At 44.3% G+C, this 23,874-nt stretch overlaps 1 protein-coding gene across 2 annotated transcripts in view; it reads right to left on the reverse strand.

Moving 5' to 3' along the window:
* The window catches only part of G2E3 (G2/M-phase specific E3 ubiquitin protein ligase), a 950,771-nt gene that overhangs the window by 826,088 nt on the left and 100,809 nt on the right, over positions 1-23,874 (reverse strand). Inside the window, exon 2 of one of the 2 annotated variants that reach the window (XM_069638501.1) lies at positions 4,043-4,161. The gene's annotated coding sequence lies outside the window, so the exon portion shown is untranslated. Of the gene's footprint in view, positions 1-4,012; positions 4,162-23,874 lie in introns of both variants that reach the window. The other variant, XM_069638502.1, reaches the window with a different exon arrangement.

The following is a 23,874-nucleotide window of genomic DNA, read 5'->3' on the forward strand; positions in this document are numbered from 1 at the left end:
ATGAATACCACACCAACATATTGGGCAACTACTGCAGTAAAAAGGGGGCTACACACCCCCAACGATGACAAAAATAAATCCCAGCGGCCACCGCCCTACTCCACAACAGGGTGACCAAATCCTCTTGGGACTAAAATGGGGTGCTTCAAATACACGCCTGCACTGGTAATCAAGGTGCGCACACGAGAAAAAGGGGCATCAGAAGTTCCCATGGCCACAAAAGAAAATGAAAAACCAAGTAAGTCATTGATAGCTTAGGGGACCCAGAAGGTATGGTAGCAAGAAACCCAAACATGGAATCCAGGCCTAAGACCTATAGACCAAGTTTGCAACAAACCAAAACAGCACCAGCATTGGATTGCCAGGTTGTTGGAAGTAGTTTGTGTAGGAGAGAAGGAGTCCGTTAACCTAAACTGGAGCCAGGAGATCTAAGTGGATGAGTGCGTATAGTTTCTCTTAATGCACTGCAAGCGGTGGAGAGTAGAAAATTAGGTTGCCTTTTGGTTGCAGACAGCAGCAGGGGAATGCCCAGCCATAGAAGCACAACTACTTAAAGGGGAATTCTGGTGATCAGGAATGGAATCCCTGGAGGGCAATGACTGGTCGCTCTTCTGAACCAGCCTCGTTATAGTCAAAGATTTTGTTGTAAGGGTTTTTGCCATTTATATTGACGACCATCCATGAAGGGATTGGAAAGGCTGAAGCCATCAATAGGCAACACTCACTTTCCTGCACCTCTTGAAACAGCGTGGGGGCTTCAAACATTCAGTCCTATCTAGCCCGAGATACATGCCTCAGGCAGCTGTGCCTGACATGCCTAGTCGGTGCCACCTGCATAACATGTCACTTCACATGCATCAGATAGCACTGCCAGGACCTGTTTTTTTCATATTTCATACTTCAGCTTACAGAAGACCTCCATCTCCTACTTTTAGATTGCAGACAGACAATGCACTGCCGTTAGTGTGCTGCAAATGTACAGCACTCATCAGGTAGAAATTCTTCCCCAAGATGTCTAGTATCTTCTCTACCCAAAGAGATGACCAGGGCAGCGGAGCAGTAGAGGAAGGAGCTGGCCCTGAGCATAGGCAGTCGACAACAGGTGTAGCCAGTAGCCTGAGTCCCGACAATTTCTTCTCAATTTGGTCATATTTTACCCTCAGTCATCTTGCTCACAGGAGCTACAGCCATCTTCTAGATCTTTAGCTTCCATTATCATGCCACGTGTGAGAATTCCCCATCTTTCAATTTGCATAGAATGCATAGCTGGAAGGACATCCGGTGATAGAGAGTCAACAGGAAACCTGCCTGAGCAGGAAGGCCCTGCTAGTTTACATATAGGCTCCTTAAATCTCTCTGATCAGGCAGCATCCTTTGTGTGATCATGTGCTTAGACTGATACAACACTGCCAAATTGTGGCAAGACCCAGTGACAGGCTTTTCAATCTTTGAGAAGTAATGCAACGGGGAAACTTAATATTTATATCTGAACAGTAAGGAGTGTTCACAGAACTCATCCAGCAGGAACCTGTAGGAAGCTACTCACCCAACCGGGATGCTCAGAAAGGGGGATCAGGACTCCATTTTGATGCAATTAATTCGCTATGCTATACTGGGTTCCTGGCGCATATCCAGTAGAATCAAAAAGATAAACTGCCATGAAAATGGAGTGATCCTAGGGGTGTGTTCTGGCTTGAGACACTCCGATTCGAAAATGGGTGTGAGGCAGAAAAAAATTGCAACAGAAAGCACAATTTTGAACCCGCGGAGTGGGCCATAAGCGGAGGAGATATGAGAAAATGAAGCAACACGTGGTTATGTGCAGCTAGCATGCAGTATGCCAAACCCACTCAATGCGAGGAGAGTTGAAGATGGCTGGAGGAGACTATATGCAAAGTAGTTTATCCGGTGCATGGTTGCACATTCGCCCTGCTTATTTTTTTGTATAAAGTAAGGCTTTTGTGCAACATGCGCTGGACCCAGGCAGGTGACTGTCCATAAGCATGGAGGGGACAGGACAAAGTAGAACCAGCGGCTCCAGGTCATGAGTCATGACAAAGAAGAGTCTGAAAAGGCTACGTAGTGCTAAAAAAGCAGATAAAGTACTTCGTCCTGGGACGAGGCGGAAGCTACATGGCGTCTGTACTCGTGCAGCAGCCTGTATGGCCGCACCACTAGGGGCAGCATGATTGAATGAGAAACGGAACATATATAGCAACTGCCTTTGCACTGCAGGGACAAGGAAGCACTCCTAAGCTCTTCCATACCCAATCGTCAGGCAGATAAAAAGGCTACAGTCTTTTCCAAGAAGAATTTAATCTAAACCACATTAGTACACCTAGTCCGTGCTTTAGAAACACGCAAAACTGGTCAGGAAAACCAGACTGTTTTAATGTACACAAAGATATATATATATGTTTTTAATTTCAAAACCTTGTTTTTAGTTTGATCAACACACTTTTACAACATTAACATCCACAAATTAAAAAAAAATTACAAAAATAAGAATAGTCATCGATATTGCTATCACATGCCCATCAATATATTGCCAACATATCCAATATGACATTTAATTGGAAAAAATACTTACTTCATACAAGCCAAGTTTGAGAAGAAAAAAATAAACCAAATCATATGATGAAATTGCCAGGTGTGCTGCAACATAGTTGTGCAGTAAACTCAGTTCATTTGATCGATGTTACTTTACATGATGGAGACTAAACAGTGCAATATTTATCTCCAGATCGCTAGTATTAAAACTAGTGAACATACCATATTCAACCTTCAGCTCCATTAGATATCTTAGTCTCCAATTCCAGATTTATAATTGGAAGAAACCGGGACAGCAGCAAAATAGTTTACACACAATTGCCCCACATGCAAGATAACCAAAACCATTCCCTTGCAGGCGCTGTGCTGCCAACTCAATTCCAAGATATTAATAAAAGAATTGATTGATAAACATTGTTAAAATACATTACAAGATAAAAAGACTTGGCTATTAACTTCCATCTTTATACATTATATACCATTTTAGCAACCGTTTAGTTCCTACTGCAACAGTTACATCAAATGGCACTGGTCTACAAAGCAGCCTTCAAAAGGGAAGCATTACTTCCTTCTCGATTTACGGCTGGAGAGTTCTATACTGTCTGCACAGCGAGGCACCAATTCTCCCTCCTCACTCTGCACTCGGAAATATTAAAGCTTCTGTGGCTAAAGCTACCCATCAGCATATAACCAGATCAAGCTTCACACCCCAACCCCCGCTTCCTACACCCTCAGTTCAGTCCTACATCACAGAGAGGCTCATATTGGCGCCAATGTATTAGAGTCAGGTGTTCGGAATCGCCTTTATCGAGAATGAATTCATATTCTAGCTCTAAAAAGGATTTCAAATATGCTTTCGACCTTAGAGCATGCCATGTGTTTTACAGGAGCATGGAATCTCCCAAACCAAATAGGCGTTGCGTTCTTGAACTATCCACTGTGCATTCTTACATGCCAGTCAGCCACCGTGCACTTTGTGCGCTGTAACTGCTTCACTCGTGAGGGTGCGTAGTTTTCCATTCATAGCCCGCTCACCTTGATTTACCCACTTTGAGATGCGTCATGTTCCGCTACCTGCAACTGAACACCAACCTACAGGACAAAGCATTCTCCAGCATGCCTCACACCACTTCACCGTCTTCTCAACAATGTTGCCCATCTGTGGAGCCCAACATTCAACCATTTACCATCAAGTTGAAGTCTCAAAGAGCAAGGGTCCACATCGCATTTCGAGTAACACCTTGGTAAGGGTCGTTTGTCTAGACGAGTATTATAATAACTAGTCCGATCAATTTCCTCAGACATCACCAAGAGCTCAATGAACGGATAGGATGTTGGAATGTCACAAAGGGCACCCAACAGAAGAATGTTTTTGGTTGTAGGCACTGAAAACTGGCCATGGATCATTAAGTTACTTGGTACAACTCAAGTGTATATAAGGAACAGTTGTCTAAACACCCACCTGGTTACCACAGGCTGAATAGAACAGTACCTTGGGAGGATTTTCAGGCTATCTCATGTTACACACAGCAGTGCTTCCACCAGCAGAGACCATGTACACTGAAGAACGATTGAGTCGAGCTGCACCAACGACTGCTTTCCTCAGTCACCCTGCACCAAAAAGAGAATATTATATTATCACAACGGACAGTGCAGAATACAAAAGTATTTTAATGGACATCTTGTCAGTGGCATAGTATACCCAGATGAGGTCCCACCAAGGCAAAGGGGGTCAGTAGAATTCAGCACATCAACTCTGAGCCATAATTGCTCATGATCCTTTGTGTTCTGTGTGAAGGGGCAGGCCATTTGTTGCAAGAGTTCAGGTATAACATGGTCACATGATTTTACAATTCGAACTATTTTTAATGCAATTAAAGGTGGTCTTCAGCGTAAGCATTGGAAGCAGGAGCTGGCATTTTTCATAGGTCTTACAGGAGGATTGCATCCAATCTTTAGTTCCGCATGGGTGGGATGGTGACTGGAAAATTAAACATTAACCACCAAAACAGGAATGTGCGTGCACCCCAACACAACAGCAAATATAGGCCCGACTTCAGGTTATACCTAGTAAATCATCCAGGTGCAAAGTGTGGAAACTTAATATTAAAAAGCACACAATGCTATAGCATACACAAATAACCACTAGGAGCCAATCTAGGGAGCATTCAGATTAGAAACTTGGAAACTAGGTGTGTGGCCTGGCGTGTCATCTGAAATGATGGCTCTATAGTGCGTTCAACGAGGAGGAGGAGATGGGGCTGTACATAAACCCCCTTCTAGAGGTAGAAAATGCTGAAAACTAGAACTCATTGTTCCATAACAGTGGGCATTAGCACGACTATTTTTGGCCTTGGATTGCCTGTGGATTCGGAGAGATTTGTAGATCCTGCTGCTGTCGGCGCTCAACTAAAATGTCATCCGTGCACCAAAACTAGTTAGTATGAAGCAATGAGAGCAGGGCAGATGCGATTGGTCGATGCGCTAGCAAAGGGCCAAGGAGAATGCATAGCTGGAATAGGGCCAGCTGAGGTGGCAAAGGAGAGTGCCAACGGTGCAGAGCTCGGGGGAGATCACACAGCGAGCAGGTCCTCAGTTGCAGATAAGGTGCTGGCTCTGGGCCAGAGTGGCCTGTTGGGAGACCCCCTGAGAATGGGCACGAACTGGAGGAAGACGTGGAGGTTCCCTTGCATTGTCGGTGGACACCCAGCCCTGTGAGAATAGGCGACCAAAGACAAGCTACATACTACTGGGCCCAAGGCATTGTTCGATCTCTAGGCACTAGTGTAAGGGTTCTACCAGCATCCTCAAATCTAGCGGGTCTTATGGCCCTCAGAGATGGTATTAGATTGGTGAAAGCAGGAGCCCAGATAATGACACCATAGGGCAAGTTGGATGTGAACAAATTGGAGGCGAACACTCAGAGAAACTATTTCTTGCCTCCCAAAATGCGTTCCAATAGTAGCCATTCGCTACGAATTGGGCTTACAATCACTTGACGAATTGGGCTTACAATCAGAGTATCGTAGAGTGGAAATGTCTATTGCTATTGTGTAATCTTATTGCCCAAACTGAAAATAATCTGTACAACAAATTTGCCGATATGTTAAAACAAGGGGCATCTAAATCGGCACTTCTGATCAAATTAATGGAACTGTGCAAGACTGTTGAGTTCTGCTCGAGTATCCATGAATACTCATATCTAATCCTAAAAAAGTGAAACAGGTTTTGCAAAATAATGATTGGACGAATACAACTCAGAAATTGTTTCAGTTTAGGCTGTATTCACATGTCCTACTATAAATATATGGGCTCCATGGAACCATACATACTCTTTTCCAAATAGAGGGTGGAGATTTGTTTGAGATTCTGATTTAATGTTTTGCTCACCGGAGAAATACTTGCTGTAAGAGCAAAACATCGGCGCCACACAATATAGTGTGTAGACATTGTAAGGATCCAGAAGTAAAAGAAACACTGAGATACTTGTTACTTGAGTGTCCGGCCTTGATCATGAAGAGAGTTACTTCTCTCGCTTTGTCCCCGATGCATCTAATGTGGACTTCGACGAAGTGTGGAAATGTATGCTATTTGTTAAAAAAAAAAATCCCATTTCAATTAGCGGTTGTCAGATTCCTTAAGACTGAGTGTGGTTCTTAAGCCTTGATATAGGCGATTCAGAAAAATGTAAGTTTCTCTTGCTTTATTAATTGAGTATAAAAAGGCTGATGTAATCTATTATGCATTTTAGTATTTGCCTGTTCATTGTCCATCGTAGATTTTTAGATCAATTTTTAGCTTGCTTTTAGATCAAATGTTTTATTGAAATATTTTCTAAATTTTAGGTGTGAAATTTTAGATGTGAAATTGTCTTGTTCTGTCTTTTTTATACATTTTGTAAAGGTTTTCTCAAAACCATATACAAATAAAAAAAAATAATGACACCATAGAGGGGAACATTTGGATTGTGCTTCAAGAAATGCAGCGCTGCGACTGTGGCACAGAGTCTTGATTAAAGCTACATTATGTCCCAGGGATCTGAATTGGGGCAGTGGGCTGCCCAAAGACAAACATTTGGTGTGCAGAGCGCAGTCCGACGACTCCTGGATGCTTGGCGGAGGCATGGTGCAGAGGGTTCCCTGCTCTTCACCCTCCCCACCACCCTTCTGACAGCCTGACCCACCAGAATGTTACCACTGGATTGGCCCCATCTGTTAGTCAGTGGGGCGAATGGTACACTAGCTAGCCCCCCAATCAAGACGAGGGCAAGATGGAGCCCAGTGGATTTTATCTGAAACATGGCTAAAACACTAAGGTAGGGAAGCATGCAGATGTGCCATGAGGATCCGACCTCAAGATAAATCTAAAAAACGACTTAAGTAGTACTGATGACAGTGCATGCAGTGGAGGGTGCCCAGGGTTTACATGCTCAAACATACTCCATGTCTAATCTCCAAATGCTCCTTTGGGATATCAAAAAGAAAATTCTAAATAGCACGGGTGAAATTTCTCAGAAACTAAGCGCATTCGACAAGCAGAAACTAAGCGCATTCCCTAAATGCAGGGTTGGAGAGATAGAAACACTCTCAGAACAAGAGTACAAAATCAGTGATTGGGCACAAACTAGGTGCCGGAAGCTTGCTGTGAAGCCCTGGATGAGAAGTAGGATGGATCCCATTTACAGTCCCTGAGGAGAGAAGAGTTTGTGAGATACCTCTTCAGTCACCTGCTTAAAACATCTGACACAGCAATGGAGTTAAAGGCCCATTGCATCTGCCCTGGAGCACATCCTGTACAAGGTGACCCTTCAGACATTTTAACTAGAGTCCATTTATTTACAGCCAAAGAACAAATAATGGAGGCCAGCGAGGAATGAGTCGTAAATTTGCTTTAGTGATGCCAGGATATCCTTATTTCAGGACCTCTCTGCTTTTCCTCTGATGGAGAGCCCTGCATCCGTTAGGCAGAAACCTGTGCAGTTCCCTTAGGGACCACTGCAAAAAGCTTAAGACTACAGGTGTTAGCCGTAAACCCAAATGGCAGCAGTCTGCCCACCCCGATTTACCTGGTAGTTGTGGCTGAGCAGTCAGACTTCCCTCAAGAAGAGTTAGGCAGTATATAGAGTATACACAAAAGGGCTAAAAATACAGTAGCACAAGCAAACACTGACCAGAGCTTTGGTATAAAAGTATATATTTATTTAAAAACACACTGGCACTAATATGTCAAGCAAGTTCAAACACAGTCACTATAAGTATATACACCTACCTAGTTAAATTATTAGACAAGTCTAAGTTAAGGCACCACTTATTTGTAAAACAGGTGAGCGCGTAACGTTAGATGGCACTCCAATAATTCAGTTAAAAAGGGAGAGAAAAGGCAGAGTAAGGAAATACACAATACCAATACTTTTAAGGAACCACAGCAAGTCAAGAAAGGCAGGGTCTACTGTAGAGCAAAAGGTTCATAGGCCAGGCCCACCCTTGGAGAGCAAGGCGGAATGTGCCCAAGATCACACAGTGGAAATGCACTAAAAGTCTTTGCAGGGAAGTCAAAAGGAGTTGGAACAGTTTAGAAAGGCAAGGTTAACAGGTCTGGGGCCAACCCAGTATGGAGGACAAGGATTTAGGGTACACCTTGAACACTCTGTAGAAAGGGCGGCCAGGCAGGACACAGTACCTTAAATGGAAAGGAAGATCCAGGAGTGGCAGTTGTTCCTGGCAGTGGTTTCAGCTCGGTGTTCCAGTCAGAGGAAGAGAGGATCTCGTCTTAGAGGAAGTTTGGAGTTGTTGCACTGCCCAGGGATGAAACCAGCCGCGGAGTTCCCAATTAAAAGGTGCGATCCTTTTATTCGCGGTCAAAAGTGGTGAGCTTGGCTATCCGGCCGCCGGGGTGCTTGGCACGGGCGATTCGACCAAGTAACGCTTCTGGGAATGAAAGAAGGCGAACTGGTTGTTCCTACCAGCTCAAAGGGGGAAGAGACCCTTCAGCTGAAGATCTTCCCTGTCGATGGAAAGTGGTGAGTTTGTTGGAGCAGGGTTTCACCGGTGGTGTCATCGGGTTGCAGGTGGCTCAGCTTCTTCCTTGTCTGATTCTTAGGTCCTGTGGCGACTTCTGAAGTTCTAGTCCCCAAAGCCCTGCTTTTATGCAGCAAAACCCCCATTCATCAGCCTAGCTGTCAATCAAACATGCTAAGTGGTGAGCCGGACAGCTCAACACTGGGCCAATCATACAAGAGTACAAGAGTATGACTTGAGTTGTCAAGGCAACTCAGTCCAGGGTGCCTATTCCCCCCCCCCCCTCCCACACATCCTGTAGACCCAGACAGAGTGACACCACTTTTGGAGGCTTCTGTGCAGAAGCCCGCCAAAAGTGGAACAAAGGGCTCGACTTGGGCTGGAGTTAGAGGCGAACACAAACGACATTTTAAAACGGAGTCCTGGCAAAAAGACCCAACCGGGGAATAAATATTAAATAAATAACCCGAGTTATCTTTAACATTTCACCAAAAAAAGTGGTGCGTTTAAAATGAATGGGAAATTCCCATAGGAAATATTCTGGTGGATTATTTTGCGTGGTAACCACTGCCACCAGTCAGAAACTCGACAAGGGGGGACTGGACAGTACCCCCTTGAAAAACAGACCCAGGGGCAATCGAATTACCCCTACCAGTACTTACACAGTATGATGCTTTGTACTGGATCTGTTCACAATTTAGGACTAGTAAAGTCAATGGTGACTTTACATGCCCTGGGAGACAGTAGTCAGTCCCAGGGTATAGAGCATGTTTGGGAGTCACTGACACCCCTGTGTTACTGCACTGAGGGTGCTGTGTAACACTTACCAAAAACACATGAAGCCCTATGGAGTAAAAGACCCCATAGCCCATAAAACACATTACAAAGTCAAAGGACATTCTCAAATCATGCCTAAGAGTGGGAGAAAGAGTGTCTCACTCTTAGCAGGAGAAGAAAATAAACCCCAAAAATCCAGCAAAGCTGCTGGGGGACTCACTAGGTTTGGGAAATTAGCCTTAACAGAGAATTCTCCCTAACAGCATCAAAGGACAGAATGGCTGTGAGAACAAGAAGTTACTTGCCCGTAGTAACTTTCAACTGGATGTTCATCCCACAAGTCTGCTTGCAGCTTGCTTCGGATTTATTTTTCCTAGGGTCGATGGTCGTCAAGTCTTGGTCCTTGATGGCCTCTAACATCCGTGACGTTGACGCTGGTATATATAGCATGCGCGCTGACCATTACCTCAGTTCTTCATTTTGTTCCCCTCCTTGAACTTGCGTGCTGTGTTATAAGAGGAGACAATCTTGAACTTGCGAGAAAGTAAGGTGTAATACACAGAAATTTCTAAAATCAGGCAATAAATAGGAGATGGACGGATGGGCGAAGAGTAATACGTGGGAGGACCATCCAGTCCAAAGAACGTTACCAACGGTAAGTAACTTGTTCTTCGAATGGATTGCGTCATCCCACCTATTCCTCATCTTTGATAGACTCCCAAAGCAGTTTGAGTTAGGCGGTGGGTGCCATGAAAGTTCTTGTGTTAATTCTGGAGGACAGCCTTGCCAAATTTCGCTTCCTCTCCTGAAGAATCTACACAGTAAAATGTACTGAATGTGAAGCAACGACCAGTTTGCTTCCCTACAAATATCTTGCACCAGTACTCCTCTTTCCAGAGCTGAGGAAGCAGCCACCGCTCTAGTCGAGTGCGCCCTCAGACCTACAGGCAAATCTTTGCCTGATAGTAAGTAACTTATGCACATTACAATCCATCTAGAGGTTGTTTTGTCACTGCCATGCCCAGTCTTTGGTCAGCATAACCGAGGAAAACTGATCTTGGTGAATATTTGCAGTCCTTGCAATGTAGTAGCATAGTGCCCTTTTTGGTTCGAGATGTAGTCTCTCCTCTTTAGATGGATGAAAAGGAGGGTGAAAAGGAGGGTAAAAAGGCGGCACTCCAGTATGTTTTGCTAGATGAAACTCACTTTTAGAAGGAACGAAGGTACTCTAAAAATTACTTTATCCTTGGAAAAGGATGTTTGGAAGCGAAGGCGTGTAGCTCACTTACCATACAGGCAGACGGAATAGCTACTAGAAAAGCTGTTTTCATAGTGAGCATCATTCAACAAATGCAAGGGCTCAAATGGAGCTCCCATAAGACCGAATACAAGATTTAAATCCCACAATAGCATGATGCAGGGGGTGGGAGGAAACAAATTGGGTAGCTCTTCAGAAATTGTACTTCAATCAGCACTTTGAAGCATGATCCTCTCTCCACCCCCCCCCTCCAGCCCCCTCATCTGGAGATCTTTTGAAAATTGATAGTGCTGCCAAGTAGCCCTTCACTGTGGCCACTTGCAACCCAGAATGGGTCAGGTGGAGCAAGAAAGACAAAACATGTGGCGGTTTACATATGAAAGGATCTAGTCCCTTTTCACTGCACCAGCTGCAAAGCTTACTCCAATGGCAGCGGTACAGTATTTAGTTGCTGGCCTCCTTGCCGAAAGTAACACTTCCATTACGTCTTCCGGGAGGTCCCAATCTTTCCATCTCACCCTTCGAGACACCAGGCGTGAAGATTGAGAGTACTGATTTCTGGGTGAAGAATGAGACTTCCCTCTTGCAAGAGTATGTCCTCTTTGGGGAAGACGAATTGGCGGGCAGATGGCCATTTCCAGACGGTCCGGGTACCACGTTCTCCTGGCTCAATCTGAGCAATGAGGATCATGGTTTTCCCAAACTTCCTCAACCTCCTGATGAGATGAAGAATGACAGACTGGTGGAAACGCATACAGCAGTGGAAACTCCCAGTCCACCACAAACACATCGCCTAGAAATCCTCCATGGGGAAATTCCATGGACCAAAACAGCTCGCACTTCCGGTAGACACTGGTCACAACAGATCCACTTGAGGTGTTCACCAAAGGACAAAGATTTGCTGAAGGACTTCCTGAGCTAGTGCCCACTCGTGGGAGACTGCTCCGCTTGCTCAGAGCATCCGCCTCTGTTTTTTTCCAGCTAGATGAACTGCCATCAGCTCTAGCACGATTGCCCTCAGCTTCAAAAGGTTGATATGGAGTCTGCACTCTGAGACCAGTATCCGCTTATTGAAAGATCTCTCGTGTGCGCGTCCCCACCCTGTGAGGGAGGAGTGTAACACTTGCCGTCTCCGGGCATGGTTGCAAAAGTGATGATCTTGCATCACATTCAGCTAGCCCAGCACAGGAGATCATGGACGACCTTTGTCCGGACCTGGAGAAGGTCTGTCATTCTGCCGGAGAATCAAGACCACTGAGATCTGAGAGCCCACTGAAGGGATCTCATTCTCACAGGCTTCTGGCACCAGAAAAATGCAAGATGCAATGAGGCTGAGCAACCTCAGGAAGGCATAGGTCAGAAAACATTGGGCACTCTGGAATTGTTTGACCATCTGCAAGAGATGTTGAGCCCTTGACACCTTCACAGAAGCCTCAATTCATTGGATCTGTCCTGGATTCAGCCTCAGGGAAAAGCTTTGCCACCAGAGTTAAGTGCGACTGTTCCGGAGAAACTGCCCTGACCAACCAATTGTCTAGGTTGGGGTAGATATGAATTGCCCTCCCTCGAACTTGCTGCCACCACTGCCATACACTTGGTGAAAACCCTCAGGGCTGAGGTGAGCGCGAATGGCAGAACCCGAAACTGATAATGAGAACCGCTAACTGCGAACCTCTAGTCTGTACTTCTGATGTATTGGCACATGAAAGTAAGCATCCTGAAAGTCAAATGACACCAACCAATCCTTGAGTCGAAGGGCCTGTAGGATCTGCAAATTAGTTACCACCTTGAACTTGTCATTCCTGAGGAACTTGTTCAAGCATCTCAAGTCCAAGATGGGTCGCATTCCCATATCCTCCTTGGGTATCAGAAAGTATGGAAGAGTACCAACCCTGGTTTCTCTCCGATGCTAGTACCAATTCTATTGCACCTTTCTCCAACAGGATGAGAATCTCCTGTTAGAGGAGCAGATCTGGAATCAAAGTTGAACGGGATTTTGGGGGGCGATCAGGAGATTTTAGATATGGAAGAAAGTAACTGTCAGCTACGGTTTGTAACACACGCGTCCGAAGTTTTGCTTCGCCAACTCCAGAGATAACATGACGTCTGCCTCTAGAGATGAAGGAATAAATATGAAAAGGACATCCTCTCCATCCTTGATTTGAAGGTTGAGGTTGTCAGATTGCCGCCCTAATGAGTTAGCTGCAGCTCAAGACGCTTGCAGCTTTTGCGGGTTATCAGCCTTCCCACCAAACAGGAAGTCCTGATCAAATGGTATGTCAAGCAAACATGCTCGTGGAGGAAGTGGCAGGTGCGACAGATGATTCAGAGACTGTTCCGGAGAAACAGCCCTGAACAACCAGTCCTCTACGTAGGGGTAGATATGAATCTACCTCTCTCATTAGACGTGCGCACACCACTGCCATATGCTGTTGGAGGAGCAGATCTGGAATCAAAGTTGAACGGGATTTTGGGGGGCGATAAGGAGATTTTAGATATGGAAGACAGTAACTGTCGGCTACGGTTTGTAGCACCTACGTGTCCGAAGTTTTGCTTTGCCAACTCCAGAGATAATAAGATGTATACCTCCTACCACAGACTTGTGGATGAGGGAGTCAGTTTGCTGTACCACCTGCAGCTGAGGGCAATTCTGTGGGTGTTTAACAGGGATTTCTTCCTCTATCTCCACAGGGGGCTCTTTGGCCCATTTGTGAAAATGGGCCTCTTCCTCTAGAGATGAAGGAATAAAAACGAAAAGGAGGTTATCAGCCTTCCTACCAAACAGGAAGTCCCATCAAATGGTATGTCAAGCAAACATGCCTGCACATCTGCAGAAAAACGTGATTTTTCTCAGCAAAGACATGCACCTAAGCACTGTACTGGCAGTCATGGACCTGCTTACTGAATCCAGGCTGGACTGCAACGACTGCCTCATTGAGTCTTTTGCATCCTGTTTTAGGTTTAAGAAACCTTATCGTTCTTCTCCCTCTGGAATGTGTTCTGCTGCAAGAGCAGCTACACCCCAAAAGGTGTGAGTACTTTGCTAAGGCACTGGTAGAATTAAACTTTAAGGCTGTGCTCCTTGCACTAAAGAGTCAATTCTTCTATCCTCATCTGCAGGAGGAAAAGGTTAAGCTGCAGCTTTTGATGAAACTATTGCTGCTTGAACCACCAGGTTCTCAGATGTAGGGTGCCTCTTCCAAAAAAAAAAAAAAAAAAAAAAAAGGAAAATCAAACAACACAAGTCCACACAAGCAGTTCTGTATTTCTTTCAACTGGTGGAACATAACCTGGTTTTAGCCCTTAATCTTAAGGCTGCATGGAATGCTAACAGCCTCCCTAACCGGACCATTGCCTAAAATATCAGTGAGGTCATCAGTCTCCATAGTAGCTGCGGTTTTGGATCACCCCAGATACTGTGCCACTTTCCAAAGTACAGCTCTGTATTGGCAGGGGGGAGTGGAGGGGGCTGTTAACACAGAGCTGGCTGGTTAGGCTATCAACCTCTGTCTCTGGTGATGCTTCCCAGCTACTCATCTCCTTTAGAGTATCCACCAGATTTTACATCTTGGATTCTTCAGAGATAAACTCCACTAGACATTTGGTATCCCATATTCATACCCAAAGGGGGCTGATCTTCCTCAAAGATTAATCCCATTTGCCTGAAGAAATTATGTCGAGGCAGGGGTCTAAAACACTAGGCTTTACAGTTTGGGAGAATTGAATGCTGCAAAGTTTAAGGTGTCGAAGGATTGGGCGGCTTCCTCTAAGCGGTCAGTGAATGGCCCGACAACTTAGTATGCGTTGATAGATTACATGCCTCGAAGTTTGCGGTGATAAGCATAGCGGCTTCGAGGAGCAACACTCAGCGGCACTTTGTGTCGAGGAATCTCTACCCGGCCCTTGAGGCGCGCAAGAAGGAGACACACGAGACTGATAGACGCAGAGGGGTAGCTTTTTTTCCCTCAGACACCTTCAGAGGAACCCAACATCGAGCATTTTCAAACAGAGGTTTTCTAATTCCACCGGAGTCCAGGTCTTTTTTGGAAGAGAGACTGTCGACAGAGTAAGACGAGCAGGTTCTACAATGTTTTTTTCTGCTCTTATGAGAACAGTGTTGTGAACTAGACCACAAACCTCTTCAGTGTTTTGGATGTTTTCCAATGGGAGAAACATCTCTTGGATTGAAGATTTTCTTTCAGATGGGGAAACAGCCGGGGATTTGAGAGAGGACTTGCCTCCATTGAATTTTCCCTTCCGTTCTCGCAAGGCCTTGACATTCATGGATTGACGTGACCCACAGTCGACTTTGTAGCCCGTCCAAACGCCACAGAGATGCATTTAGGGTCAGCAATAGACATTTTCGCTCCAACACCACTTGAAGCCTGTCTTCGGTGTCAATTGCATCATCGAAGAATATAAACGGATCGAAATTTTGCTGAGGCGAGAAGCTCCGAAGCATGCAGCAATGCAGAAAAAACAGAACTGAGGTAATGGTCAGTGTGCATGCTTTATACCCGCGTCAACGTCACGTCAACGTCACGAGGGACGCTACGGAGGCCAATGAGGACCAACACTCCACACAGCATGACCCAAAAATTCCAAAGCAAGCTGCAAGCAAACTTGAATGTCAAAGATGAGGAATACATGGGAGGACACAATCCATTCAAAAGAGATTTCTTAGATGGGAATTTCGAGCACACTGCTCTTTGTTGTTAATGGGGAGGAATGGTCTATATAGAGAAAGGAAAAATAAGGCTGCTGCAGTCAGAGGAGGAAGAAATCGGAGGCGAGGGGGGAGTGTTGAGCCTGGATCAAAATTATCCATGCCTTCTACACCCATGGGTCTGGGTTGGGAAGACCAGGAGAACCAGATGACGTGCTGTTAAGTACAGGAAAGGCAACTATCGATTGAAATGGCTTGAAAGACCCAGAACTGGTCTGGAGTTCTGACCCATCTGAAACCATGCAATGCCGACGACATGCATTTAGAAAGTGGTTTGCTTTTCTTTGAGCATTTGATAGATGGGGTTTAGCAGTGGTTACATCGCCTTGCGAATTTGGAAGTCTGCAAATGTAAAGTATCCTCCATATGTTCAAGATCGCAAGATTTTGTAATGGTTACGAGTTGGGGAGGGGGCATGGGAATGGTAGGTTTGTTGTTGAAGTTACTGATACTTTGAACACCGTACTAAAATAAAAACATTGTACGAGATTAATATTTTGGCATAATGTGGTGTCCTTGTTAAGGGGTACACATGAAAAACATTAATTTTACCTACTTTATTTATATAGAGGAGGAACAATGCCATCAAAATAGAATGTACAATAGATTGATAATCAGATTCGCCGGGAAGCAGTGACCTTCTTACAATGGGGTGAGTTCCAGGGACATTCAGACCAGGTTGTGGGGAGGGAGTAAATTGAACAGTTACCAGGGACAATAAATGGACATGTATAGATTAAGGACAACCAACACTGGACATTTTTTTAAGTGCAGGTAGGTTGTATGGCCAGCTGTGCTCGGGATGTGATCATGTGTTAAAATGGAGGCAGAGGAATTGAGGGACAGAGGGAGGTTAGAGGCGAGAGAAGGCACACGAGCGGTAGGTTAAGAGGGTAACTGAGGCGAGGAGGTAGGCATTTAGTTTGGTTTTGAACAGATCCATGTGGACTGTTTCTCGGATGTATGAGGGAAGGGAATTCCATGCAAGTGGAGCAAGAAGAGAAAGAGCAGAAGCGAGAGGAAGCACTGGGAGGGTCATGCGCCACAAGGTTAGTCAAGGAGGCAGATCGGGAATGTTCAAGAAGGCTTATAGAGTTGGCTAGTGAAGGATAGATCCAGTTGTGCATAACCATGGACAGATTTGTGACCCAGGAGAACACATTTAAATCTGGCTACGTTTTGAATCGGCCGCCATCCAGCCTGGTGACGGTACGAGGAAGTAGACGTGCAGAGTTCAAATAATCCTGGTAACGAAGTTAATGATCTTGTTGAGAGGACAGAAAGCATAGTTGGGGATACCAAAGAGGATGATGGCATAGTAGTCCACAATAGAGAAGACAGGAGTGGTTAAGAGATGCTTGGTGGTGTTGAAAGGAGGTGCCGGACTCCTAATATTTAGGAGGTTGAAGCGAGCTGCTGTTGCAGTTTTGAAGAAAGTAGAAGGGTCATAGATGACGCCAAGGTTTCTAGCTGAAGGGTAGGGCAGTGTGTCAGGTAAGAACAGGATAAAAAGAGGAAGAGATATGAGAGCTTTATGCGGGGAAGAAGAGAAGCTCTGTTTTGGTAGAGTTTAACAGAGTGCAAAGCCATCCAATATTTAATGGCACAGAGACATTTGGAAATTTTGAAAGATCAGAGGCCAGTTCAGGGAGAGAAGATTTGGGTGTGTAAAGAGTTGGTACGAGAACCCAAAGGAGGAAATTAGTGCCCCAAGAGCAGATGTGTAGTGTAAAGAAGAGCAGACCCAAGACAAAGCCCTGTGGAACACAGTTGGAGGAGTGAGTTGAGAAGTGTTACTCCAAGAGACAGAATTGGCGAGGTGCAAGGTGGGATTCAATCCAAGCAAGAGCTTCATCGCGAATCCCAAGAAGAAAGAATATTAGGCAATGAGTGATCGAAAGTGTCAAATGCAGCAGACAGGTAAAGGAAAATTAGGATGGGGATAGGTTTGAGTGCATAGCAGAGGCGATTAAGTTCCACACATTCACTAGAGCAGTTACCGTGGAGTGACGGGAGCAGAAACCGGCTTGTAGGTCGTCTCAAAGGTTGTGGATGTCCAATTGGTAAGGCTGGTGAACACAATCCTTTCGAGCACTTTAGAATAGTGCGGAAGCAGGGACAAGGAGAAAGTTAGCTGGTAGATTCTTGTCAGCCCCTTGCTTATTTAGCAGAGGGATGACACTGGCTTTTTTGAAAACAGAGGGAAAGCAAGTGGAGCCAAAGGACCGGTTGAAGTGTTCAATGAGATGAGAATACCCACTAAAGGGACAGTAGGCTTGACTAGCTGAAGACAGTCTGATGAGGCACAAGAGGGGGTTGGCCTTCATCAATAGAGATCACTTTAGTATTAGCAGGAGACGAGGCAGAGGATGATGGTAAAGTTGGTGGAATGTAACATTTAGGAGTAGAGAGTGTGAGGAAGGTCAGGAGAGTCTCTAATTTTGGAAAATTTTTGCCGCAAAGTTCAGCTAGGTCATTAGCTCTGAAAGTGAAGTTCATAATCGGACTTGGGGGTGAGTTTAGGGTGCCCTGTAGCCAGCAAGGATAGTTTGGGCGAGTCAATGAGGTTTAGGAAGAATTGCCTTTTAGCTTTATCAGGAGTGGTTTGAGAGTTCAGGTCAGAGGTGTAGAGTTGAAGGTCCTCATGCAAGTGGGTATGATGGGGAAGACTAGCGAGATCACGTGGAATGTGCAGGGGTTGTATTCCCCCATGAAAAGAAGATCAGTTCTGCAGAGGCTGGTAGACTTATCCACCGAGATTGTCTTTTTGCAAGAAACGCCCGTTAAAGGCAGATGAGTGCAGGCCGGTCCATAGATGTACACATGCCAGCTCTTCAAGTCTAGCAGGGGGAAGAGATACCAATTACAACAGATGAGGCCATGAAGGGCAAAATCTTGAGTGGCCCTCAAGGAAGATTATGCTTGTGAAGGGCCCACTGTACGGACGCACTGTACGGACGCACTTTTACATTGATGTCACTTTATGCGTCTAACAGCGGGCAAGATCATTATGTGATTGCCAAAGTCCCCCAAGCTGTATACTTTGTGGAAGGGCAAATGATAATAGGGGGCGACATCAATCTGACGTGGATAAAACGACTCCACCCACTAGGCTACATAATAAAACTGCTAGATTATAAAACTGCAATCTCACTTGCTAGGCTGTTGCAGGAGCTGGGGGTGGTAGATGTTAATGTTAAAGATATTTGTACCGCGTACTATCACCACCGGAGTGGTCCCCTGGCGCTCTGGCAGATCTGAAAAGGGAAGGGAGGTGGGTTAGTGGGAAAGAGAAGGAAAAGTGCAAGAGAGCAGTGATTTGCTGTTGGCAGCTTCAGTTGGTTAACACCGTTCACTGAGCTTGGGGTGCTTTCCGGTTGGTATCCATTGTGTGCTGTTGTGCGAGGCTATGTGTGGTTTGTTTTGTTGTTGCGGTATAGTGAAGTTTGTGCGGTTAAGGTTGCGGTTGTGTTTGGTTAGAGTTTGAGAGGTGTATGCAGAGGGGTGAAATGGTTAGTGGGTTGGTTATTGGCATCGTTGTCTAGAAGTGATGTGCTAAATTTCCACATGCTTTCTAGATGTGGTGCGTGAATATCTGCATTATCTAGATCCGGTACTGGCTAATTTTCACAAACCTTTCTATATATGACGGCCACTAATATATGCAACTGTACTCAAATGTGGCACTGGCTCAGCTTTGAAAATCCTGTCTATATGTGAAGCAAGCTAGCATTCACATTCGATCTAAATCTAGCCTCGATAGTATTCCCAATGCTGTCTAGATGTGGCAATGGCCAACAATTGCTATTCTATCTGGATGTGGCACTGGCCCACATTCACAATCCCATCTAGTTGTGACAAACTATTTTTAACAATCTTATCTAAGTGTGGCACATGCTAACATTAGCAATTCTTTTGTCCAAGTGTGGTACTTGCTATAATTCACGATTCTGTCTGGGGCCAGTGCAAGTTAATGTTCACAATTATATCTGAATGTGGTACTTGCTAGCCTTCACAGTCCCATCTAGATGTAATACAGGCCAGTGTTCACAATTCCATCCAAGTCTGGCAAATTCCATCTAGGTGTGGCGCAGGCTAACAATCACAATTTATCTAGATGCGACTCAGCCTAATGTTCACAATTCCATCTAAGTTTGGCACATGCTATCATTCACAATTCCATCTAGGTGTGGCGCAGGCTAACATTCACAATCTGTTCCAGATTTTCAGAATTAAACACACTAAAGGAACTTGCCCTGAAAATTGTGCTGGACAATGAATTGACAAAGAAATTCATCCTTTGTGCAATTAAGGGCCATCGCGCCGTTTGACAGCATCCAAACTTTTTTTACTGTATATTTTGGGATTACTAGGGGGTTCCTCCCTTGCCGTCACTGCTGCAAGTGACCAACTACTAACTTCGGAGAACAGCACACCTACATTTTGGTTACACCCCACTGGCTACTTGCTCCTCTATACACACTGCAAATGCTTTTATGGCAGCAGCTGGTTTAGCGGGTCAAAGGTGGCACCCGAGGATTAGGAAAAAAGGCCTTTTCCACATCTTTACAGGTGAACTGCAGCCACTGAGCTCATACTCCATGCGTGCGCCTTCCTTGCCTACTATAGTCTGCTCTGCAGGAGGCTGCTGTAGCACGGAAAGGTGAACACTGGAACTAGTGGTGAAATGCAGCCAGCTCAATCGCCACGCCCCTACATGTCTGCAGTGAAACTAAAATTGCATCAAGATGTGTACACGAACGTCCGTGTGACAAGTGCGGCAAGCTCTAGAATTTCATACTGCCAGATAAGCAGGACACCCTCCACCCCCAAGCTGCGCCTCAATGCCCCAGCTGTGCAAAGAAGGGCCAGAGTCCTCCAATTCCTAGTAAAATGATCCCAACCAAAAACAATTTGACACACTAGAGGAGCCCAACCTCTTTGCCCAGCCTCAGTGCATGGTGGATATTTGTTTCCAGTGGTGCCAGCATTGAGGAGGGCAAGGGGGTGGTGGGAAATATTACTGCCCAAACTAAAAACCCATAAGTTACTTCACCCTTGGTCCTTATAGCATGGGATAATGACCAGCCAACAAGTCCTAGCGAGGGCTATATTAGCATGTGGTGGTAAAAGCAATAAATGTTTTGGAGTTGTGGAGGTGTAGTAGACATTATTTTCATTTAGTTTATACAAACTTTTGAAAAACTTTATCTTTAGTGTAAGATCAACATTCCATCATAGTCCTTAACTATTTTTGTAGAAACCCCTTGTTGGACTTCTTCTCTTGACTTTTTCTGTCCCTAATTCGTCTACCTTTGCATCCATAGATATTCTGTCTTTTTCCAGTATTTTCGGATAGGTTGGTCTCTTTAGGCAACCACCGGGTTCATTTTTAGGTGTTTCTGCAGAATCTCTAAGAATCGCATTACTGAGATCAACAGTGGCTTGCTTTCGGTCAAGTGTAGTTGTCTCCACCATTCTTCTTCAGATAGCGTCTGGTACTTTTCCCTCATCTTTCCCAAGCAACTGACACGCTGGTTGTTTAGTTCTGTACAGCTTATGATGAGGTGTTTTAAATTTTCATCTTTCTCTCCACAGAATCGACAGAGTGTTTTCCCTTGATATCACATGCCTAATTCCCAGGATTTCTTTGGTCTCTAGGATGTTTAAACGAAACATCAAATAATACTTTCTTAGATGTTTGCACGGAGCTAGTGCCAGATATTTCTGAAGCGTATTTCGTTTCTTTGCTTCTTTTGGTTGATTTATCATCGCCTTTTGGCGATCTCTTCTTTCCCCAATTGTAATCCAATCAAGATCTAGCAATTTTCTTTTTACAAAGTCTGGATTATTCCATAACGCTGACTCGTCCGTCCCTAACTGTTTGAGAATTTCTCCACATTGCTGTTTCCAGTCTCTTAGGGCCGACGTTTTTCCGCCTGTTTTGTTTCCCAGTAGGATTTTGAACGGTGGTAGGTTTGCTTCGTCATGCATTTTCCTAAAAAGCAATAGCTTATTCCAAGCAATCCTTGCGTTCAGTGTGGACATGCCTACTTCATATAGAACACACGCAGTCGGTGTGCTTTTCGGTATTTGAAGAACTTTTTTCCAGAAGAAACCTTCACACCTAGACCATATCTTGTGGTTACAGCCAAACATGTTCTCTGCCCCATAAATCAGGATCGGTGTAATTTTATTTTGGTAGAATTTTCTCACTGGCTCACATGTGAATTTTCCGAATTTCTTCTGCATTACGATCCCTTGAGAGGTTAATTGTTTGCAGCTATTTAGGATTTTCTTTACCATTGGTTCGTCATTTATGCTCGAGTTGATAATTGTGCCCAAATATTTTGTAAAGTGCACTTTCTCTAGCTTCTTTGTTCCCACGAACCAACTCGATCTGTACTTGTCAGATTTTCTTCCTCTTTTGTTCTCTAGGACTAGGATTTCTGACTTGGCTGCATTTATCTCCAGCCCGAGTTTTTCCGAATAGATCTTCAATGCAGACAATTTTCTCTGTAGGCCGACTGGTGCTCGGTCTAAAATTACCATATCATCTGCGTATAAGATGTGATGTAATTGGCATCCATTGATGGTTGGTGGAAATGAAATCACGCTTGACAGTGCTTTCTCTACTTCCGAGATGTAGAAGTTAAACAGGGTGGCCCCTAATGGGCACCCCTGTTTCACTCCTCTTTCTGTAGGAATTGGCTTTGACAGATTTCCTCCTTTGTCTAGCCTTATTTGAATATAGGTGTCAGAGTAAAGTTCTTTGATGGCTGCTATCAGACTCTCATCGCAGCCTCTCTTCTTTAAATTACACCACAGGATTTCTCTATTCTCTCCATCAAACGCGTTTGCCATGTCAATAAATGCCAGATAGATTTTCTGTCCCGATCGAATGGCATCTATTTTTAGTAGGTTTAATATTAGCAGGTTTGTGCTGCAGCCCACTCCCTTTACAAACCCAGACTGTCATCGTAGATTTTTCCTTGATTTATCCACAGTGTGAGTTGTTTGAGGAGCTGAGTTGCAAACACTTTGCCTATGACATCGAGAAGGGCGATGGGGCGGTAGTTTGCTGGCTCCGACCGTTAGCCTTTCTTGAATATCGGAACAATGATTCCTAGTTTCCAGGTCGCAGGGATCCTTCCTTCTTTTATTATTGCTTTGAACAGGATCTCACAGAATTCCGACCATTCATCGATGTTTTCTTTTAAATCGGCGTTCGAGAGGCCATCCGGTCCGGCGGCTCTAGATGTACTGCTATTTGCAATTGAGATTCGGATGTCCTCCCTGTCCATTTGTAAGTTCCAAGGAGTTTTTGCGTGGATCTCCGCTGTACTTGTACCTTCCCTTCTTTTAAACAGGTTTTTGTAATGACACTCCCAGTCTGTTTCCGTTACCATATTTGTTATAATGGCTTTTTCTGAGTTAGATGATTCATTTATTAAGGTCCAAAAACCCCTGGAATTTCTCTGGTTCAACGCTTTCAATATTGTCTCTGCGTCGTTTTTCTCCATTTTAGCTCTATGTAACTTGTGCCAGTTGTTGTACTGGTTTCTCACTTTTTTGGACTGGGTTTGATTTTCTACTCCTTTGGTGGCATTAATCGATATTAATGCTTTCCTCAGTTCCCTCTTTTTTTTTGCCACTTCCGGGTCGTACTTATGTTTATAGAAATTTTGGTTCTTTGGAGCCTTCGTTTTTTTGGATTTATAAATTTCTAGTAAGTGCTGGTATTCAGTTGCCTCAGTCAGGCCTTGCTCCTGGGATTTTTGCATTTGTTCAGATATCTCCGTAATATTCAATTTGTTTATCCTTAGTCTGTTGCGTCCAGGTTCCACTGAGATGTCACATCTCCATCGTTCCTTTTTCTCTGCTTTTCTCCATTTCCATTCCATTGATGTGATATTATGATCGCTTTGGATGTTTTTGGTGACTGTAAAGGAGACTATTTCATGTAGTATATTCTCCGAGACAAAGATGTAATCTAAAATAGATTGCTGAGTACCTCTTTCCCAGGTCGGGGTTGCTGGAATGTCCCCTCTTGTCGCTCCGTTAAGCATTGATAGATTTCTATTTGTCATCTCTTCTAGCCAACAGTCATTTTTAAATCTCATCCCATCGATCTTCGTTGTTTTTTGTTGGTTTAGCTCAATGAATTTCCTGTTGAAATCTCCACATAGGATAATTATTGCCTTTGAATCTTCTATTTTAATTGTATCTATGGCTTCAATGATATCTTCTAGCTTTTGGAAAAACTTTGATGTTGTATTCCAATATTATATATATATATATATATATATATATATATATATATATATATATATATATATATATATATATATATATATATATATATATATATATATATATATATATATATATATATATATATATATATATATATATATATATATATATATTCGGTTCGTCAGCTTCTCTGTGAGTTCTGATTGTTCTACACACACCTCCTGAAGGAAAGGTGACAGGTTGCGGGCGGATTTTATTCTTAGTCCACATGTTCTTTTGATTAAAGTCAA

The sequence above is a fragment of the Ambystoma mexicanum genome, chromosome 14, assembly GCF_040938575.1.
Source record: "Ambystoma mexicanum isolate Mex_15411 chromosome 14, UKY_AmexF1_1, whole genome shotgun sequence".
In the NCBI taxonomy this organism is placed as follows: Eukaryota; Metazoa; Chordata; class Amphibia; order Caudata; family Ambystomatidae; genus Ambystoma; species Ambystoma mexicanum.